This window comes from Leptidea sinapis, chromosome 33, assembly GCF_905404315.1.
Source record: "Leptidea sinapis chromosome 33, ilLepSina1.1, whole genome shotgun sequence".
Classification (NCBI taxonomy): Eukaryota; Metazoa; Arthropoda; class Insecta; order Lepidoptera; family Pieridae; genus Leptidea; species Leptidea sinapis.
The window spans coordinates 11686511-11705580 of record NC_066297.1 but is presented as its reverse complement, the minus strand read 5'-3'; positions in this window follow the sequence as shown (position 1 = coordinate 11705580).

Genomic DNA, 19070 nt, shown 5'->3' with positions numbered 1-19070 from the left:
TTTTCAAATCAAAGATGGCCGCCGCACAAAATTATGATTTCAGCAATATGGATATCTTGTCCTAGGTTCTCGAGGGTGCAGAGAACGATTTGGTGATCATTTTTCAAATCCAAGATGGCCGCCGCACAAAATTATGATTTCAGCAATATGGATATCGTACCCGAGGTTCTCGAGGTTGCAGAGAACAATTCTGTGATCATCTTTTCAATCCAAGAGAGCTGTCGCAAACAATTATGTTTTCAGCAATATAGATATCGTGGCCGAGGTTCTCGAGGGTGGAGAAAACAATTTTGGGATCATTTTTTAATCCGAGATGGCCGCCGCTCAATATTATGATAACTACATTATGGGTATCGTATCCGAGGTTCTCGAGGGTGCTGAGAACGATATTTTAATCATTTTTCACTTCCAAGAGGGCCGCCGTGCAAGATTATGATCACAAAAATATGAATATCGTATCCGAGGTTCTCGAGAGTGCACAGAACGATTTTGTGATCATTTTTGAAATCCAAGATGGCCGCTGCTCAAAATTATGATAACTACATTATGGGTATCGTATGCGAGGTTCTCGAGGGTGCAGAGAACGATTTTGTGACCATTTTTCAAATCCAAGATGGCCGCCGCACAAAATTATGATTTCAGCAATATGGATATCATTCCCGAGGTTCTCGAGGGTGCAGAGAACGATTTGGTGATCATTTTACAAATCCAAGATGGCCGCCGCACAAAATTATGATTTTAGCAATATGGATATCGTGTCCGAGGTTCTCGAGGTTGAGAGAACAATTCTGTGATCATCTTTTCAACCCAAGAGGGCTGCCGCAAACAATTATGTTCTCAGCATTATGGATATCGTGGCCGAGGTTCTCGAGGGTGCAGAAAACAATTTTGGGATCATTTTTAAATCCGAGATGGCCGCCGCTCAAAATTATGATGACTACATTATGGGTATCGTATCAGAATTTCTCGAGGGTGCAGAGAACGATTTTGTGATCATTTTTGAAATCCAAGAGGTCTGCCGCAAACAATTATGTTCTCAGCAATATGGATATCGTGGCCGAGGTTCTAGAGGGTGCAGAAAACAATTTTGGGATCATTTTTAAATCCGAGATGGCCGCCGCACAAAATTATGATTTTAGCAATATGGATATCGTGTCCGAGGTTCTTGAGGGTGCAGAGAACGATTTTGTGATAATTTTTCAAATCAAAGATGGCCGCCGCACAAAATTATGATTTTAGCAATATGGATATCGTGTCCGAGGTTCTCGAGGTTGCAGAGAACAATTCTGTGATCATCTTTTCAATCCAAGAGAGCTGCCGCAACCAATTATGTTTTCAGCAATATAGATATCGTGGCCGAGGTTCTCGAGGGTGGAGAATACAATTTTGGGATCATTTTTAAATCCGAGATGGCCGCCGCTCAAAATTATGATAACTACATTATGGGTATCGTAACCGAGGTTCTCGAGGGTGCAGAGAATGATTTTGTGATCATTTTTCAAATCTAAGATGGCCGCCGCACAAAATTATGATTTCAGCAATATGGATATCGTACCCGAGGTTCTCGAGGGTGCAGAGAACGATTTGGTGATCATTTTTCAAAACCAAGATGGCCGCCGCACAAAATTATGATTTTAGCAATATGGATATCGTGTCCGAGGTTCTCGAGGTTGCAGAGAACAATTCTGTGATCATCTTTTCAATCCAAGAGAGCTGCCGCAAATAATTATGTTTTCAGCAATATAGATATCGTGGCCGAGGTTCTCGAGGGTGGAGAAAACAATTTTGGGATCATTTTTAAATCCGAGATGGCCGCCACTCAAAATTATGATAACTACATTATGGGTATCGTATCCGAGGTTCTCGAGGGTGCTGAGAACGATATTTTAATCATCTTTCACTTCCAAGAGGGCCGCCGTGCAAGATTATGATCACAAAATATGAATATCGTTTCCGAGGTTCTCGAGGGTGCAGAGAACAATTTGGTGATCATTTTTCAAATCCAAGATGGCCGCCGCACAGAATTATGATTTCAGCAATATGGAATTCGTACCCGAGGTTCTCGAGGGTGCAGAGAACGATTTGGTGATCATTTTTCAAATCCAAGATGGCCGCCGCACAAAATTATGATTTTAGCAATATGGATATCGTACCCGAGGTTCTCGAGGGTGCAGAGAACGATTTGCTGATCATTTTTCAAATCCAAGATGGCCGCCGCACAAAATTATGATTTTAGCAATATGGATATCGTGTCCGAGGTTCTCGAGGTTGCAGAGAACAATTCTGTGATCATCATTTCAATCCAAGAGAGCTGCCGCAAACAATTATGTTTTCAGCAATATAGATATCGTGGCCGAGAGTCTCGAGGGTGGAAAAAACAATTTTGGGATCATTTTTAAATCCGAGATGGCCGCCGCTCAAAATTATGATAACTACATTATGGGTATCGTATCAGTGGTTCTCGAGGGTGCAGAGAACGATTTTGTGATCATTTTTGAAATCCAAGAGGGCTGCCGCAAACAATTATGTTCTCAGCAATATGGATATCGTGGCCGAGGTTCTCGAGGGTGCAGAAAACAATTTTGGGATCATTTTTAAATCCGAGATGGCCGCCGCACAAAATTATGATTTTAGCAATATGGATATCGTGTCCGAGGTTCTCGAGGGTGCAGAGAACGATTTTGTGATCATTTTTCAAATCAAAGATGGCCGCCGCACAAAATTATGATTTCAGCAATATGGATATCTTGTCCTAGGTTCTCGAGGGTGCAGAGAACGATTTGGTGATCATTTTTCAAATCCAAGATGGCCGCCGCACAAAATTATGATTTCAGCAATATGGATATCGTACCCGAGGTTCTCGAGGTTGCAGAGAACAATTCTGTGATCATCTTTTCAATCCAAGAGAGCTGTCGCAAACAATTATGTTTTCAGCAATATAGATATCGTGGCCGAGGTTCTCGAGGGTGGAGAAAACAATTTTGGGATCATTTTTTAATCCGAGATGGCCGCCGCTCAAAATTATGATAACTACATTATGGGTATCGTATCCGAGGTTCTCGAGGGTGCTGAGAACGATATTTTAATCATTTTTCACTTCCAAGATGGCCGCCGTGCAAGATTATGATCACAAAAATATGAATATCGTATCCGAGGTTCTCGAGAGTGCACAGAACGATTTTGTGATCATTTTTGAAATCCAAGATGGCCGCTGCTCAAAATTATGATAACTACATTATGGGTATCGTATGCGAGGTTCTCGAGGGTGCAGAGAACGATTTTGTGACCATTTTTCAAATCCAAGATGGCCGCCGCACAAAATTATGATTTCAGCAATATGGATATCATTCCCGAGGTTCTCGAGGGTGCAGAGAACGATTTGGTGATCATTTTACAAATCCAAGATGGCCGCCGCACAAAATTATGATTTTAGCAATATGGATATCGTGTCCGAGGTTCTCGAGGTTGAGAGAACAATTCTGTGATCATCTTTTCAACCCAAGAGGGCTGCCGCAAACAATTATGTTCTCAGCATTATGGATATCGTGGCCGAGGTTCTCGAGGGTGCAGAAAACAATTTTGGGATCATTTTTTAATCCGAGATGGCCGCCGCTCAAAATTATGATGACTACATTATGGGTATCGTATCAGAATTTCTCGAGGGTGCAGAGAACGATTTTGTGATCATTTTTGAAATCCAAGAGGTCTGCCGCAAACAATTATGTTCTCAGCAATATGGATATCGTGGCCGAGGTTCTAGAGGGTGCAGAAAACAATTTTGGGATCATTTTTAAATCCGAGATGGCCGCCGCACAGAATTATGATTTCAGCAATATGGAATTCGTACCCGAGGTTCTCGAGGGTGCAGAGAACGATTTGGTGATCATTTTTCAAATCCAAGATGGCCGCCGCACAAAATTATGATTTCAGCAATATGGATATCGTACCCGAGGTTCTCGAGGGTGCAGAGAACGATTTGCTGATCATTTTTCAAATCCAAGATGGCCGCCGCACAAAATTATGATTTTAGCAATATGGATATCGTGTCCGAGGTTCTCGAGGTTGCAGAGAACAATTCTGTGATCATCTTTTCAATCCAAGAGAGCTGCCGCAAACAATTATGTTTTCAGCAATATAGATATCGTGGCCGAGAGTCTCGAGGGTGGAAAAAACAATTTTGGGATCATTTTTAAATCCGAGATGGCCGCCGCTCAAAATTATGATAACTACATTATGGGTATCGTATCCGAGGTTCTCGAGGGTGCAGAGAACAATTTGGTGATCATTTTTCAAATCCAAGATGGCCGCCGCACAGAATTATGATTTCAGCAATATGGAATTCGTACCCGAGGTTCTCGAGGGTGCAGAGAACGATTTGGTGATCATTTTTCACATCCAAGATGGCCGCCGCACAAAATTATGATTTCAGCAATATGGATATCGTACCCGAGGTTCTCGAGGTTGCAGAGAACAATTCTGTGATCATTATACAAATCCAAGATGGCCGCCGCACAAAATTATGATTTTAGCAATATGGATATCGTGTCCGAGGTTCTCGAGGTTGAGAGAACAATTCTGTGATCATCTTTTCAACCCAAGAGGACTGCCGCAAACAATTATGTTCTCAGCATTATGGATATCGTGGCCGAGGTTCTCGAGGGTGCAGAGAACGATTTGGTGATCATTTTTCAAATCCAAGATGGCCGCCGAACAAAATTATGATTTCAGCAATATGGATATCGAACCCGAGGTTCTCGAGGGTGCAGAGAACGATTTGGTGATCATTTTTCAAATCCAAGATGGCCGCCGCACAAAATTATGATTTTAGCAATATGGATATCGTGTCCGAGGTTCTCGAGGTTGCAGAGAACAATTCTGTGATCATCTTTTCAATCCAAGATAGCTGCCGCAAACAATTATGTTTTCAGCAATATAGATATCGTGGCCGAGGTTCTCGAGGGTGGAGAAAATAATTTTGGGATCATTTTTAAATACGAGATGGCCGCCGCTCAAAATTATGATAACTACATTATGGGTATCGTATCCGAGGTTCTCGAGGGTGCTGAGAATGATATTTTAATCATCTCTCACTTCCAAGAGGGCCGCCGTGCAAGATTATGATCACAAAATATGAATATCGTACCCGAGGTTCTCGAGGGTGCAGAGAACGATTTGCTGATCATTTTTCAAATCCAAGATGGCCGCCGCACAAAATTATGATTTTAGCAATATGGATATCGTGTCCGAGGTTCTCGAGGTTGCAGAGAACAATTCTGTGATCATCTTTTCAATCCAAGAGAGCTGCCGCAAACAATTATGTTTTCAGCAATATAGATATCGTGGCCGAGAGTCTCGAGGGTGGAAAAAACAATTTTGGGATCATTTTTAAATCCGAGATGGCCGCCGCTCAAAATTATGATAACTACATTATGGGTATCGTATCAGAGGTTCTCGAGGGTGCAGAGAACGATTTCGTGATCATTTTTGAAATCCAAGAGGGCTGCCGCAAACAATTATGTTCTCAGCAATATGGATATCGTGGCCGAGGTTCTCGAGGGTGCAGAAAACAATTTTGGGATCATTTTAAATCCAAGATGGCCGCTGCTCAAAATTATGATAACTACATTATGGGTATCGTATCCGAGGTTCTCGAGGGTGCAGAGAACGATTTTGTGATCATTTTTCAAATCCAAGATGGCTGCCGCTTAAAAGTATGATAACTACATTATGGGTATCGTGTCCGAGGTTCTCGAGGGTGCTGAGAACGATATTTTAATCATTTTTCACTTCCAAGAGGGCCGCCGTGCAAGATTATGATCACAAAAATATGAATATCGTATCTGAGGTTCTCGAGAGTGCACAGAATGATTTTGTGATCATTTTTGAAATCCAAGATGGCCGCTGCTCAAAATTATGATAACTACATTATGGGTATCGTATCCGAGGTTCTCGAGGGTGCAGAGAACGATTTTGAGATCATTTTTCAAGTCCAAGATGGCTGCCACACAAAATTATGATTTCAGCAATATGGATATCGTACCCGAGGTTCTCGAGGGTGCAGAGAACGATTTGGTGATCATTTTTCAAATCCAAGATGGCCGCCACACAAAATTATGATTTCAGCAATATGGATATCGTACCCGAGGTTCTCGAGGGTGCAGAGAACGATTTGGTGATCATTTTTCAAATCCAAGATGGCCGCTGCTCAAAATTATGATAACTACATTATGGGTATCGTATCCGAGGTTCTCGAGGGTGCAGAGAACGATTTTGTGATCATTTTTGAAATCCAAGAGGGCTGCCGCAAACAATTATGTTCTCAGCAATATGGATATCGTGGCCTAGGTTCTCGAGGGTGCAGAAAACAATTTTGGGATCATTTTTAAATCCGAGATGGCCGCCGCTCAAAATTATGATAACTACATTATAGGTATCGTATCACAGGTTCTCGAGGGTGCTGAGAACGATATTTCAATCATTTTTCACTCCCAAGAGGGCCGCCGTGCAAGATTATGATCACAAAAATATGAATATCGTATCCGAGGTTCTCGAGAGTGCACAGAACGATTTTGTGATCATTTTTGAAATCCAAGATGGCCGCTGCTCAAAATTATGATAACTACATTATGGGTATCGTATCCGAGGTTCTCGAGGGTGCAGAGAATGATTTTGTGATCATTTTTCAAAACCAAGATGGCCGCCGCACAAAATTATGATTTCAGCAATATGGATATCGTACTTGAGGTTCTCGAGGGTGCAGAGAACGATTTGGTGATCATTTTTCAAAACCAAGATGGCCGCCGCACAAAATTATGATTTTAGCAATATGGATATCGTGTCCGAGGTTCTCGAGGTTGCAGAGAACAATTCTGTGATCATTTTTCAATCCAAGAGAGCTGCCGCAAATAATTATGTTTTCAGCAATATAGATATCGTGGCCGAGGTTCTCGAGGGTGGAGAAAACAATTTTGGGATCATTTTTAAATTCGAGATGGCCGCCGCTCAAAATTATGATAACTACATTATGGGTATCGTATCCGAGGTTCTCGAGGGTGCTGAGAACGATATTTTAATCATCTTTCACTTCCAAGAGGGCCGCCGTGCAAGATTATGATCACAAAATATGAATATCGTATCCGAGGTTCTCGAGGGTGCAGAGAACAATTTGGTGATCATTTTTCAAATCCAAGATGGCCGCCGCACAGAATTATGATTTCAGCAATATGGATATCGTACCCGAGGTTCTCGAGGGTGCAGAGAACGATTTGGTGATCATTTTTCAAAACCAAGATGGCCGCCGCACAAAATTATGATTTTAGCAATATGGATATCGTGTCCGAGGTTCTCGAGGTTGCAGAGAACAATTCTGTGATCATCTTTTCAATCCAAGAGAGCTGCCGCAAATAATTATGTTTTCAGCAATATAGATATCGTGGCCGAGGTTCTCGAGGGTGGAGAAAACAATTTTGGGATCATTTTTAAATCCGAGATGGCCGCCGCTCAAAATTATGATAACTACATTATGGGTATCGTATCCGAGGTTCTCGAGGGTGCTGAGAACGATATTTTAATCATCTTTCACTTCCAAGAGGGCCGCCGTGCAAGATTATGATCACAAAATATGAATATCGTATCCGAGGTTCTCGAGGGTGCAGAGAACAATTTGGTGATCATTTTTCAAATCCAAGATGGCCGCCGCACAGAATTATGATTTCAGCAATATGGAATTCGTACCCGAGGTTCTCGAGGGTGCAGAGAACGATTTGGTGATCATTTTTCAAATCCTAGATGGCCGCCGCACAAAATTATGATTTCAGCAATATGGATATCGTACCCGAGGTTCTCGAGGGTGCAGAGAACGATTTGCTGATCATTTTTCAAATCCATGATGGCCGCCGCACAAAATTATGATTTTAGCAATATGGATATCGTGTCCGAGGTTCTCGAGGTTGCAGAGAACAATTCTGTGATCATCTTTTCAATCCAAGAGAGCTGCCGCAAACAATTATGTTTTCAGCAATATAGATATCGTGGCCGAGAGTCTCGAGGGTGGAAAAAACAATTTTGGGATCATTTTTAAATCCGAGATGGCCGCCGCTCAAAATTATGATAACTACATTATGGGTATCGTATCAGAGGTTCTCGAGGGTGCAGAGAACGATTTTGTGATCATTTTTGAAATCCAAGAGGGCTGCCGCAAACAATTATGTTCTCAGCAATATGGATATCGTGGCCGAGGTTCTCGAGGGTGCAGAAAACAATTTTGGGATCATTTTAAATCCAAGATGGCCGCTGCTCAAAATTATGATAACTACATTATGGGTATCGTATCCGAGGTTCTCGAGGGTGCAGAGAACGATTTTGTGATCATTTTTCAAATCCAAGATGGCTGCCACACAAAATTTTGATTTCAGCAATATGGATATCGTACCCGAGGTTCTCGAGGGTGCAGAGAACGATTTGGTGATCATTTTTCAAATCCAAGATGGCCGCCACACAAAATTATGATTTCAGCAATATGGATATCGTACCCGAGGTTCTCGAGGGTGCAGAGAACGATTTGGTGATCATTTTTCAAATCCAAGATGGCCGCTGCTCAAAATTATGATAACTACATTATGGGTATCGTATCCGAGGTTCTCGAGGGTGCAGAGAACGATTTTGTGATCATTTTTGAAATCCAAGAGGGCTGCCGCAAACAATTATGTTCTCAGCAATATGGATATCGTGGCCTAGGTTCTCGAGGGTGCAGAAAACAATTTTGGGATCATTTTTAAATCCGAGATGGCCGCCGCTCAAAATTATAATAACTACATTATAGGTATCGTATCACAGGTTCTCGAGGGTGCTGAGAACGATATTTCAATCATTTTTCACTCCCAAGAGGGCCGCCGTGCAAGATTATGATCACAAAAATATGAAAATCGTATCCGAGGTTCTCGAGAGTGCACAGAATGATTTTGTGATCGTTTTTGAAATCCAAGATGGCCGATGCTCAAAATTATGATAACTACATTAAGGGTATCGTATCCGAGGTTCTCGAGGGTGCAGAGAACGATTTTGTGATCATTTTTCAAATACAAGATGGCCGCCACACAAAATTATGATTTCAGCAATATGGATATCGTACCCGAGGTTCTCGAGGATGCAGAGAACGATTTGGTGATCATTTTTCAAATCCAAGATGGCCGCCGCACAAAATTATGATTTCAGCAATATGGATATCGCACCCGAGGTTCTCGAGGGTGCAGAGAACGATTTGGTGATCATTTTTCAAATCCAAGATGGCCGCTGCTCAAAATTATGATAACTACATTATGGGTATCGTATCCGAGGTTCTCGAGGGTGCAGAGAACGATTTTGTGATCATTTTTCAAATCCAAGAGGGCCACCGTGCAAGATAATGATCACAAAAATATGGGTATCGTATCCGAGGTTCTCGAGAGTGCAGAGAACGATTTTGTGATAATTTTTCAAATCAAAGATGGCCGCCGCACAAAAATATGATTTTTGCAATATGGATATCGCGTGAGAGTTTCTCGAGGGTGCAGAGATTTATTCTGTGATCATTTTTGAAATCCAAGAGCGCTGCCGCAAACAATAATGTTTTCAGCAATATAGATATCGTGTCCGAGGTTCTCGAGGGTGCAGAAAATAATTTTGGGATCATTTTTAAGTCCAGAGTGTGCAGACAACGATTAAGTGATAATTTTTCAAATCAAAGATGGCCGCCGCACAAAATTATGATTTCAGCAATATGGATATCGTACCCGAGGTTCTCGAGGGTGCAGAGAACGATTTGGTGATCATTTTTCAAATCCAAGATGGCCGCCGCACAAAATTATGATTTTAGCAATATGGATATCGTGTCCGAGGTTCTCGAGGTTGCAGAGAACAATTCTGTGATCATCTTTTCAATCCAAGAGAGCTTCCGCAACCAATTATGTTTTCAGCAATATAGATATCGTGGCCGAGGTTCTCGAGGGTGGAGAATACAATTTTGGGATCATTTTTAAATCCGAGATGGCCGCCGCTCAAAATTATGATAACTACATTATGGGCATCGTAACCGAGGTTCTCGAGGGTGCTGAGAACGATATTTTAATCATTTTTCACTTCCAAGAGGGCCGCCGTGCAAGATTATGATCACAAAAATATGAATATCGTATCCGAGGTTCTCGAGAGTGCACAGAACGATTTTGTGATCATTTTTGAAATCCAAGATGGCCGCTGCTCAAAATTATGATAACTACATTATGGGTATCGTATCCGAGGTTCTCGAGGGTGCAGAGAATGATTTTGTGATCATTTTTCAAATCCAAGATGGCCGCCGCACAAAATTATGATTTCAGCAATATGGATATCGTACCCGAGGTTCTCGAGGGTGCAGAGAACGATTTGGTGATCATTTTTCAAAACCAAGATGGCCGCCGCACAAAATTATGATTTTAGCAATATGGATATCGTGTCCGAGGTTCTCGAGGTTGCAGAGAACAATTCTGTGATCATCTTTTCAATCCAAGAGAGCTGCCGCAAATAATTATGTTTTCAGCAATATAGATATCGTGGCCGAGGTTCTCGAGGGTGGAGAAAACAATTTTGGGATCATTTTTAAATTCGAGATGGCTGCCGCTCAAAATTATGATAACTACATTATGGGTATCGTATCCGAGGTTCTCGAGGGTGCTGAGAACGATATTTTAATCATCTTTCACTTCCAAGAGGGCCGCCGTGCAAGATTATGATCACGAAATATGAATATCGTATCCGAGGTTCTCGAGGGTGCAGAGAACAATTTGGTGATCATTTTTCAAATCCAAGATGGCCGCCGCACAGAATTATGATTTCAGCAATATGGATATCGTACCCGAGGTTCTCGAGGGTGCAGAGAACGATTTGGTGATCATTTTTCAAAACCAAGATGGCCGCCGCACAAAATTATGATTTTAGCAATATGGATATCGTGTCCGAGGTTCTCGAGGTTGCAGAGAACAATTCTGTGATCATCTTTTCAATCCAAGAGAGCTGCCGCAAATAATTATGTTTTCAGCAATATAGATATCGTGGCCGAGGTTCTCGAGGGTGGAGAAAACAATTTTGGGATCATTTTTAAATCCGAGATGGCCGCCGCTCAAAATTATGATAACTACATTATGGGTATCGTATCCGAGGTTCTCGAGGGTGCTGAGAACGATATTTTAATCATCTTTCACTTCCAAGAGGGCCGCCGTGCAAGATTATGATCACAAAATATGAATATCGTATTCGAGGTTCTCGAGGGTGCAGAGAACAATTTGGTGATCATTTTTCAAATCCAAGATGGCCGCCGCACAGAATTATGATTTCAGCAATATGGAATTCGTACCCGAGGTTCTCGAGGGTGCAGAGAACGATTTGGTGATCATTTTTCAAATCCAAGATGGCCGCCGCACAAAATTATGATTTCAGCAATATGGATATCGTACCCGAGGTTCTCGAGGGTGCAGAGAACGATTTGCTGATCATTTTTCAAATCCATGATGGCCGCCGCACAAAATTATGATTTTAGCAATATGGATATCGTGTCCGAGGTTCTCGAGGTTGCAGAGAACAATTCTGTGATCATCTTTTCAATCCAAGAGAGCTGCCGCAAACAATTATGTTTTCAGCAATATAGATATCGTGGCCGAGAGTCTCTAGGGTGGAAAAAACAATTTTGGGAACATTTTTAAATCCGAGATGGCCGCCGCTCAAAATTATGATAACTACATTATGGGTATCGTATCAGAGGTTCTCGAGGGTGCAGAGAACGATTTTGTGATCATTTTTGAAATCCAAGAGGGCTGCCGCAAACAATTATGTTCTCAGCAATATGGATATCGTGGCCGAGGTTCTCGAGGGTGCAGAAAACAATTTTGGGATCATTTTAAATCCAAGATGGCCGCTGCTCAAAATTATGATAACTACATTATGGGTATCGTATCCGAGGTTCTCGAGGGTGCAGAGAACGATTTTGTGATCATTTTTCAAATCCAAGATGGCTGCCACACAAAATTATGATTTCAGCAATATGGATATCGTACCCGAGGTTCTCGAGGGTGCAGAGAACGATTTGGTGATCATTTTTCAAATCCAAGATGGCCGCCGCACAAAATTATGATTTCAGCAATATGGATATCGTACCCGAGTTTCTCGAGGGTGCAGAGAACGATTTGGTGATCATTTTTCAAATCCAAGATGGCCGCTGCTCAAAATTATGATAACTACATTATGGGTATCGTATCCGAGGTTCTCGAGGGTGCAGAGAACGATTTTGTGATCATTTTTGAAATCCAAGAGGGCTGCCGCAAACAATTATGTTCTCAGCAATATGGATTTCGTGGCCTAGGTTCTCGAGGGTGCAGAAAATAATTTTGGGATCATTTTAAAATCCGAGATGGCCGCCGCTCAAAATTATGATAACTACATTATAGGTATCGTATCATAGGTTCTCGAGGGTGCTGAGAACGATATTTTAATAATTTTTCACTCCCAAGAGGGCCGCCGTGCAAGATTATGATCACAAAAATATGAATATCGTATCCGAGGTTCTCGAGAGTGCACAGAACGATTTTGTGATCATTTTTCAAATCCAAGATGGCCGCCGCTCAAAATTATGATAACTACATTATGGGTATCGTATCAGAGGTTCTCGAGGGTGCAGAGAACGATTTTGTGATCATTTTTGAAATCCAAGAGGGCTGCCGCAAACAATTATGTTCTCAGCAATACGGATATTGTGGCCGAGGTTCTCGAGGGTGCAGAAAACAATTTTGGGATCATTTTAAATCCAAGATGGCAGCTGCTCAAAATTATGATAACTACATTATGGGTATCGTATCAGAGGTTCTCGAGGGTGCAGAGAACGATTTTGTGATCATTTTTGAAATCCAAGAGGGCTGCCGCAAACAATTATGTTCTCAGCAATATGGATATCGTGGCCGAGGTTCTCGAGGGTGCAGAAAACAATTTTGGGATCATTTTAAATCCAAGATGGCCGCTGCTCAAAATTATGATAACTACATTATGGGTATCGTATCCGAGGTTCTCGAGGGTGCAGAGAACGATTTTGTGATCATTTTTCAAATCCAAGATGGCTGCCACACAAAATTATGATTTCAGCATTATGGATATCGTACCCGAGGTTCTCGAGGGTGCAGAGAACGATTTGGTGATCATTTTTCAAATCCAAGATGGCCGCCGCACAAAATTATGATTTCAGCAATATGGATATCGTACCCGAGTTTCTCGAGGGTGCAGAGAACGATTTGGTGATCATTTTTCAAATCCAAGATGGCCGCTGCTCAAAATTATGATAACTACATTATGGGTATCGTATCCGAGGTTCTCGAGGGTGCAGAGAACGATTTTGTGATCATTTTTGAAATCCAAGAGGGCTGCCGCAAACAATTATGTTCTCAGCAATATGGATTTCGTGGCCTAGGTTCTCGAGGGTGCAGAAAATAATTTTGGGATCATTTTAAAATCCGAGATGGCCGCCGCTCAAAATTATGATAACTACATTATAGGTATCGTATCATAGGTTCTCGAGGGTGCTGAGAACGATATTTTAATCATTTTTCACTCCCAAGAGGGCCGCCGTGCAAGATTATGATCACAAAAATATGAATATCGTATCCGAGGTTCTCGAGAGTGCACAGAACGATTTTGTGATAATTTTTCAAATCCAAGATGGCCGCCGCTCAAAATTATGATAACTACATTATGGGTATCGTATCAGAGGTTCTCGAGGGTGCAGAGAACGATTTTGTGATCATTTTTGAAATCCAAGAGGGCTGCCGCAAACAATTATGTTCTCAGCAATATGGATATCGTGGCCGAGGTTCTCGAAGGTGCAGAAAACAATTTTGGGATCATTTTAAATCCAAGATGGCAGCTGCTCAAAATTATGATAACTACATTATGGGTATCGTATCACAGGTTCTCGAGGGTGCAGAGAATGATTTTGTGATCATTTTTCAAATCCAAGATGGCCGCCACACAAAATTATGATTTCAGCAATATGGATATCGTACCCGAGGTTCTCGAGGGTGCAGAGAACGATTTGGTGATCATTTTTTAAATCCAAGATGGCCGCCGCACAAAATTATGATTTCAGCAATATGGATATCGTACCCGAGTTTCTCGAGGGTGCAGAGAACGATTTAGTGATCATTTTTCAAATCCAAGATGGCCGCTGCTCAAAATTATGATAACTTTATTATGGGTATCGTATCCGAGGTTCTCGAGGGTGCAGAGAACGATTTTGTGATCATTTTTGAAATCCAAGAGGGCTGCCGCAAACAATTATGTTCTCAGCAATATGGATATCGTGGCCTAGGTTCTCGAGGGTGCAGAAAACAATTTTGGGATCATTTTTAAATCCGAGATGGCCGCCGCTCAAAATTATGATAACTACATTATAGGTATCGTATCACAGGTTCTCGAGGGTGCTGAGAACGATATTTTAATCATTTTTCACTCCCAAGAGGGCCGCCGTGCAAGATTATGATCACAAAAATATGAATATCGTATCCGAGGTTCTCGAGAGTGCACAGAACGATTTTGTGATCATTTTTGAAATCCAAGATGGCGGCTGCTCAAAATTATGATAACTACATTATGGGTATCGTATCCGAGGTTCTCGAGGGTGCAGAGAATGATTTTGTGATCATTTTTCAAATCCAAGATGGCCGCCGCACAAAATTATGATTTCAGCAATATGGATATCGTACCCGAGGTTCTCGAGGGTGCAGAGAATGATTTGGTGATCATTTTTCAAAACCAAGATGGCCGCCGCACAAAATTATGATTTTAGCAATATGGATATCGTGTCCGAGGTTCTCGAGGTTGCAGAGAACAATTCTGTGATCATCTTTTCAATCCAAGAGAGCTGCCGCAAATAATTATGTTTTCAGCAATATAGATATCGTGGCCGAGGTTCTCAAGGGTGGAGAAAACAATTTTGGGATCATTTTTAAATCCGAGATGGCCGCCGCTCAAAATTATGATAACTACATTATGGGTATCGTATCAGAGGTTCTCGAGGGTGCAGAGAACGATTTGGTGATCATTTTTCAAAACCAAGATGGCCGCCGCACAAAATTATGATTTCAGCAATATGGATATCGTACCCGAGGTTCTCGAGGGTGCAGAGAACGATTTGGTGATCATTTTTCAAATCCAAGAGGGCCACCGTGCAAGATTATGATCACAAAAATATGGGTATCGTATCCGAGGTTCTCGAGGTTGCAGAGAACAATTCTGTGATCATCTTTTCAATCCAAGAGAGCTGCCGCAAACAATTATGTTTTCAGCAATATAGACATCGTGGCCGAGGTTCTCGAGGGTGGAGAAAACAATTTTGGGATCATTTTTAAATCCGAGATGGCCGCCGCTCAAAATTATGATAACTACATTATGGGTATCGTATCAGAGGTTCTCTAGGGTGCAGAGAACGATTTTGTGATCATTTTTGAAATCCAAGAGGGCTGCCGCAAACAATTATGTTCTCAGCAATATGGATATCGTGGCCGAGGTTCTCGAGGGTGCAGAAAACAATTTTGGGATCATTTTTAAATCCGAGATGGCCGCCGCTCAAAATTATGATAACTACATTATGGGTATCGTATCACAGATTCTCGAGGGTGCAGAGAACGATTTGGTGATCATTTTTCAAATCCAAGATGGCCGCCGCACAAAATTATGATTTCAGCAATATGGATATCGCACCCGAGGTTCTCGAGGGTGCAGAGAACGATTTGGTGATCATTTTTCAAATCCAAGATGGCCGCTGCTCAAAATTATGATAACTACATAATGGGTATCGCATCCGAGGTTCTCGAGGGTGCAGAGAACGATTTTGTGATCATTTTTCAAATCCAAGAGGGCCACCGTGCAAGATTATGATCACAAAAATATGGGTATCGTATCCGAGGTTCTCGAGAGTGCAGAGCACGATTTTGTGATAATTTTTCAAATCAAAGATGGCCGCCGCACAAAATTATGATTTTTGCAATATGTATATCGCGTGAGAGTTTCTCGAGGGTGCAGAGAATTATTCTGTGATCATTTTTGAAATCCAAGAGCGCTGCCGCAAACAATAATGTTTTCAGCAATATGGATATCGTGTCCGAGGTTCTCGAGGGTGCAGAAAATAATTTTGGGATCATTTTTAAGTCCAGAGTGTGCAGAAAACGATTTAGTGATAATTTTTCAAATCAAAGATGGCCGCCCCACAAAATTATGATTTCAGCAATATGGATATCGTACCCGAGGTTCTCGAGGGTGCAGAGAACGATTTGGTGATCATTTTTCAAATCCAAGATGGCCGCCGCACAAAATTATGATTTTAGCAATATGGATATCGTGTCCGAGGTTCTCGAGGTTTCAGAGAATAATTCTGTGATCATCTTTTCAATCCAAGAGAGCTGCCGCAAACAATTATGTTTTCAGCAATATAGACATCGTGGCCGAGGTTCTCGAGGGTGGAGAAAACAATTTTGGGATCATTTTTAAATCCGAGATGGCCGCCGCTCAAAATTATGATAACTACATTATGGGTATCGTAACCGAGGTTCTCGAAGGTGCTGAGAACGATATTTTAATCATTTTTCACTTCCAAGAGGGCCGCCGTGCTAGATTATGATCTCAAAAATATGAATATCGTATCCGAGGTTCTCGAGGGTGCAGAGAACGATTTGGTGATCATTTTTCAAATCCAAGATGGCCGCCGCACAAAATTATGATTTCAGCAATATGGATATCGTACCCGAGGTTCTCGAGGATGCAGACAACGATTTGGTGATCATTTTTCAAATCCAAGATGGCCGCCGCACAAAATTATGATTTCAGCAATATGGGGCCATTCGACTAATATTGTTAAATACATACTTGACATTATAGCACCTGAATTACCAATAATATTTAATGAATGCATAGATGAGGGTGTGTTCCCTGACCTCATGAAATACAGCAAAGTTATTTCTTTGTTTAAATCGGGCAGTTCTTTTGACCCTGCTAATTTCAGACCTATTTCAGTGCTGCCTGTTTTTAGTAAAATTTTTGAAAAACTTTTGCTTCAACAGCTACAAATGCATTTTTGTAAATTAATGAACAAAAATCAGTTTGGTTTCACTAGGGGTTTATCAACAATTAATGCGGGTACTAGACTCATTGAGCACATCTTTGACGCCTGGGAAGAGTCACAGGATGCATTGGGCATTTTTTGTGATTTGTCAAAAGCATTTGACTGCGTCCACCATGAAACTTTACTCCTAAAACTAAAGCATTATGGAGTGAAAAATAGAGCCCTAAATCTGTTAAAATCATATTTAAGCGAAAGAGTTCAGATAGTCGATGTAAATGGCAAACGGTCTTCGGGTAAACCTGTGCGAATAGGTGTTCCACAGGGTTCTATTCTCGGTCCTTTCTTGTTTCTTATATATATTAACGATCTACCGTTTGTGGTAGATGATAGCCACGAGATTGTATTGTTTGCTGATGATACTTCACTTATTTTTAAAGTGAAGCGACGTGCGGATATTGATGACGAGGTAAGCAATGCACTCTCAAAGATAGTGCGTTGGTTTGAGACGAATAATCTGCACTTAAACAGTAAAAAAACAAAGTGTTTACGGTTCATTACACCAAACACAGCGGAGGTACAAACCAACGTACTTATAAATGACCAGAGATTGGAACTTGTGGACACTACGGTCTTCCTGGGTATCACGTTAGATAATAAGCTTCAGTGGGGTCCACATATTACCCATCTAGCAGATAGACTCAGCTCTGCGGCATATGCAGTTAGAAAGATTAGAGAGTACACGAATGTTGCGACCGCTAGATTAGTGTACTTTAGTTATTTTCACAGCATCATGACGTACGGTATATTACTATGGGGTCATGCTGCTGACATTGATATAGTGTTTGCTCTGCAAAAGAGAGCTGTTCGTGCTATATATCAGCTTGGTTATAGACAGTCTCTCAAAGAAAAATTTAAAGAAATAAATATTATGACTGTTTATTGTCAGTACATTTATGAAAATTTAATATATGTTCACAAAAATCGTCACCTTTTTGCTCTTAATAGTGATTTTCATTATTATAACGCTAGAAATAAGGGATTGCTTGTAACTAATTCTAGTAGGCTTCATAAGATACATAATAGCTTTAAGGGTAAATGTATACACTTCTACAATAAAGTCCCAGCCACTGTTCAGGCATTGTCTATAAATAAATTTAAATGTTTTATAAAAAAATGGCTCTGTCGTAAATCCTATTACTCCACTGCTGAATATCTAAATGATCGGACCGCCTGGGACTAGATTGTGATTATTTTATAGCAACTGTACAATATTGTATTTTTTATTGAAAAGAGCGCAAAAAAAAAGAATGCTGGGAGAGTTTCTTGCGCCGCTTCTTCTCTCTCAGAGCGCCATTTGTTTCCGAAGCGGTAGTAGTATCTAGTAGTATAAGAAATGACATCAAAAAGAATTCTAAAGGAATCAATTTTGAGAAAATAAATGCCTTTATGCCTTTATGGATATCGCACCCGAGGTTCTCGAGGGTGCAGAGAACGATTTGGTGATCATTTTTCAAATCCAAGATGGCCGCTGCTCAAAATTATGATAACTACATAATGGGTATCGCATCCGAGGTTCTCGAGGGTGCAGAGAACGATTTTGTGACCATTTTTCAAATCCAAGATGGCCGCCACACAAAATTAGGATTTCAGCAATATGGAAATCGTACCCGAGGTTCTCGAGGGTGCAGAGAACGATTTGGTGATCATTTTCCAAATCCAAGATGGCCGCTGCTCAAAATTATGATAACTACATTATGGGTATCGTATCCGAGGTTCTCGAGGGTGCAGAGAACGATTTTGTGATCATTTTTGAAATCCAAGAGGGCTGCCGCAAACAATTATGTTCTCAGCAATATGGATATCGTGGCCTAGGTTCTCGAGGGTGCAGAAAACAATTTTGGGATCATTTTTAAATCCGAGATGGCCGCCGCTCAAAATTATGATAACTACATTATAGGTATCG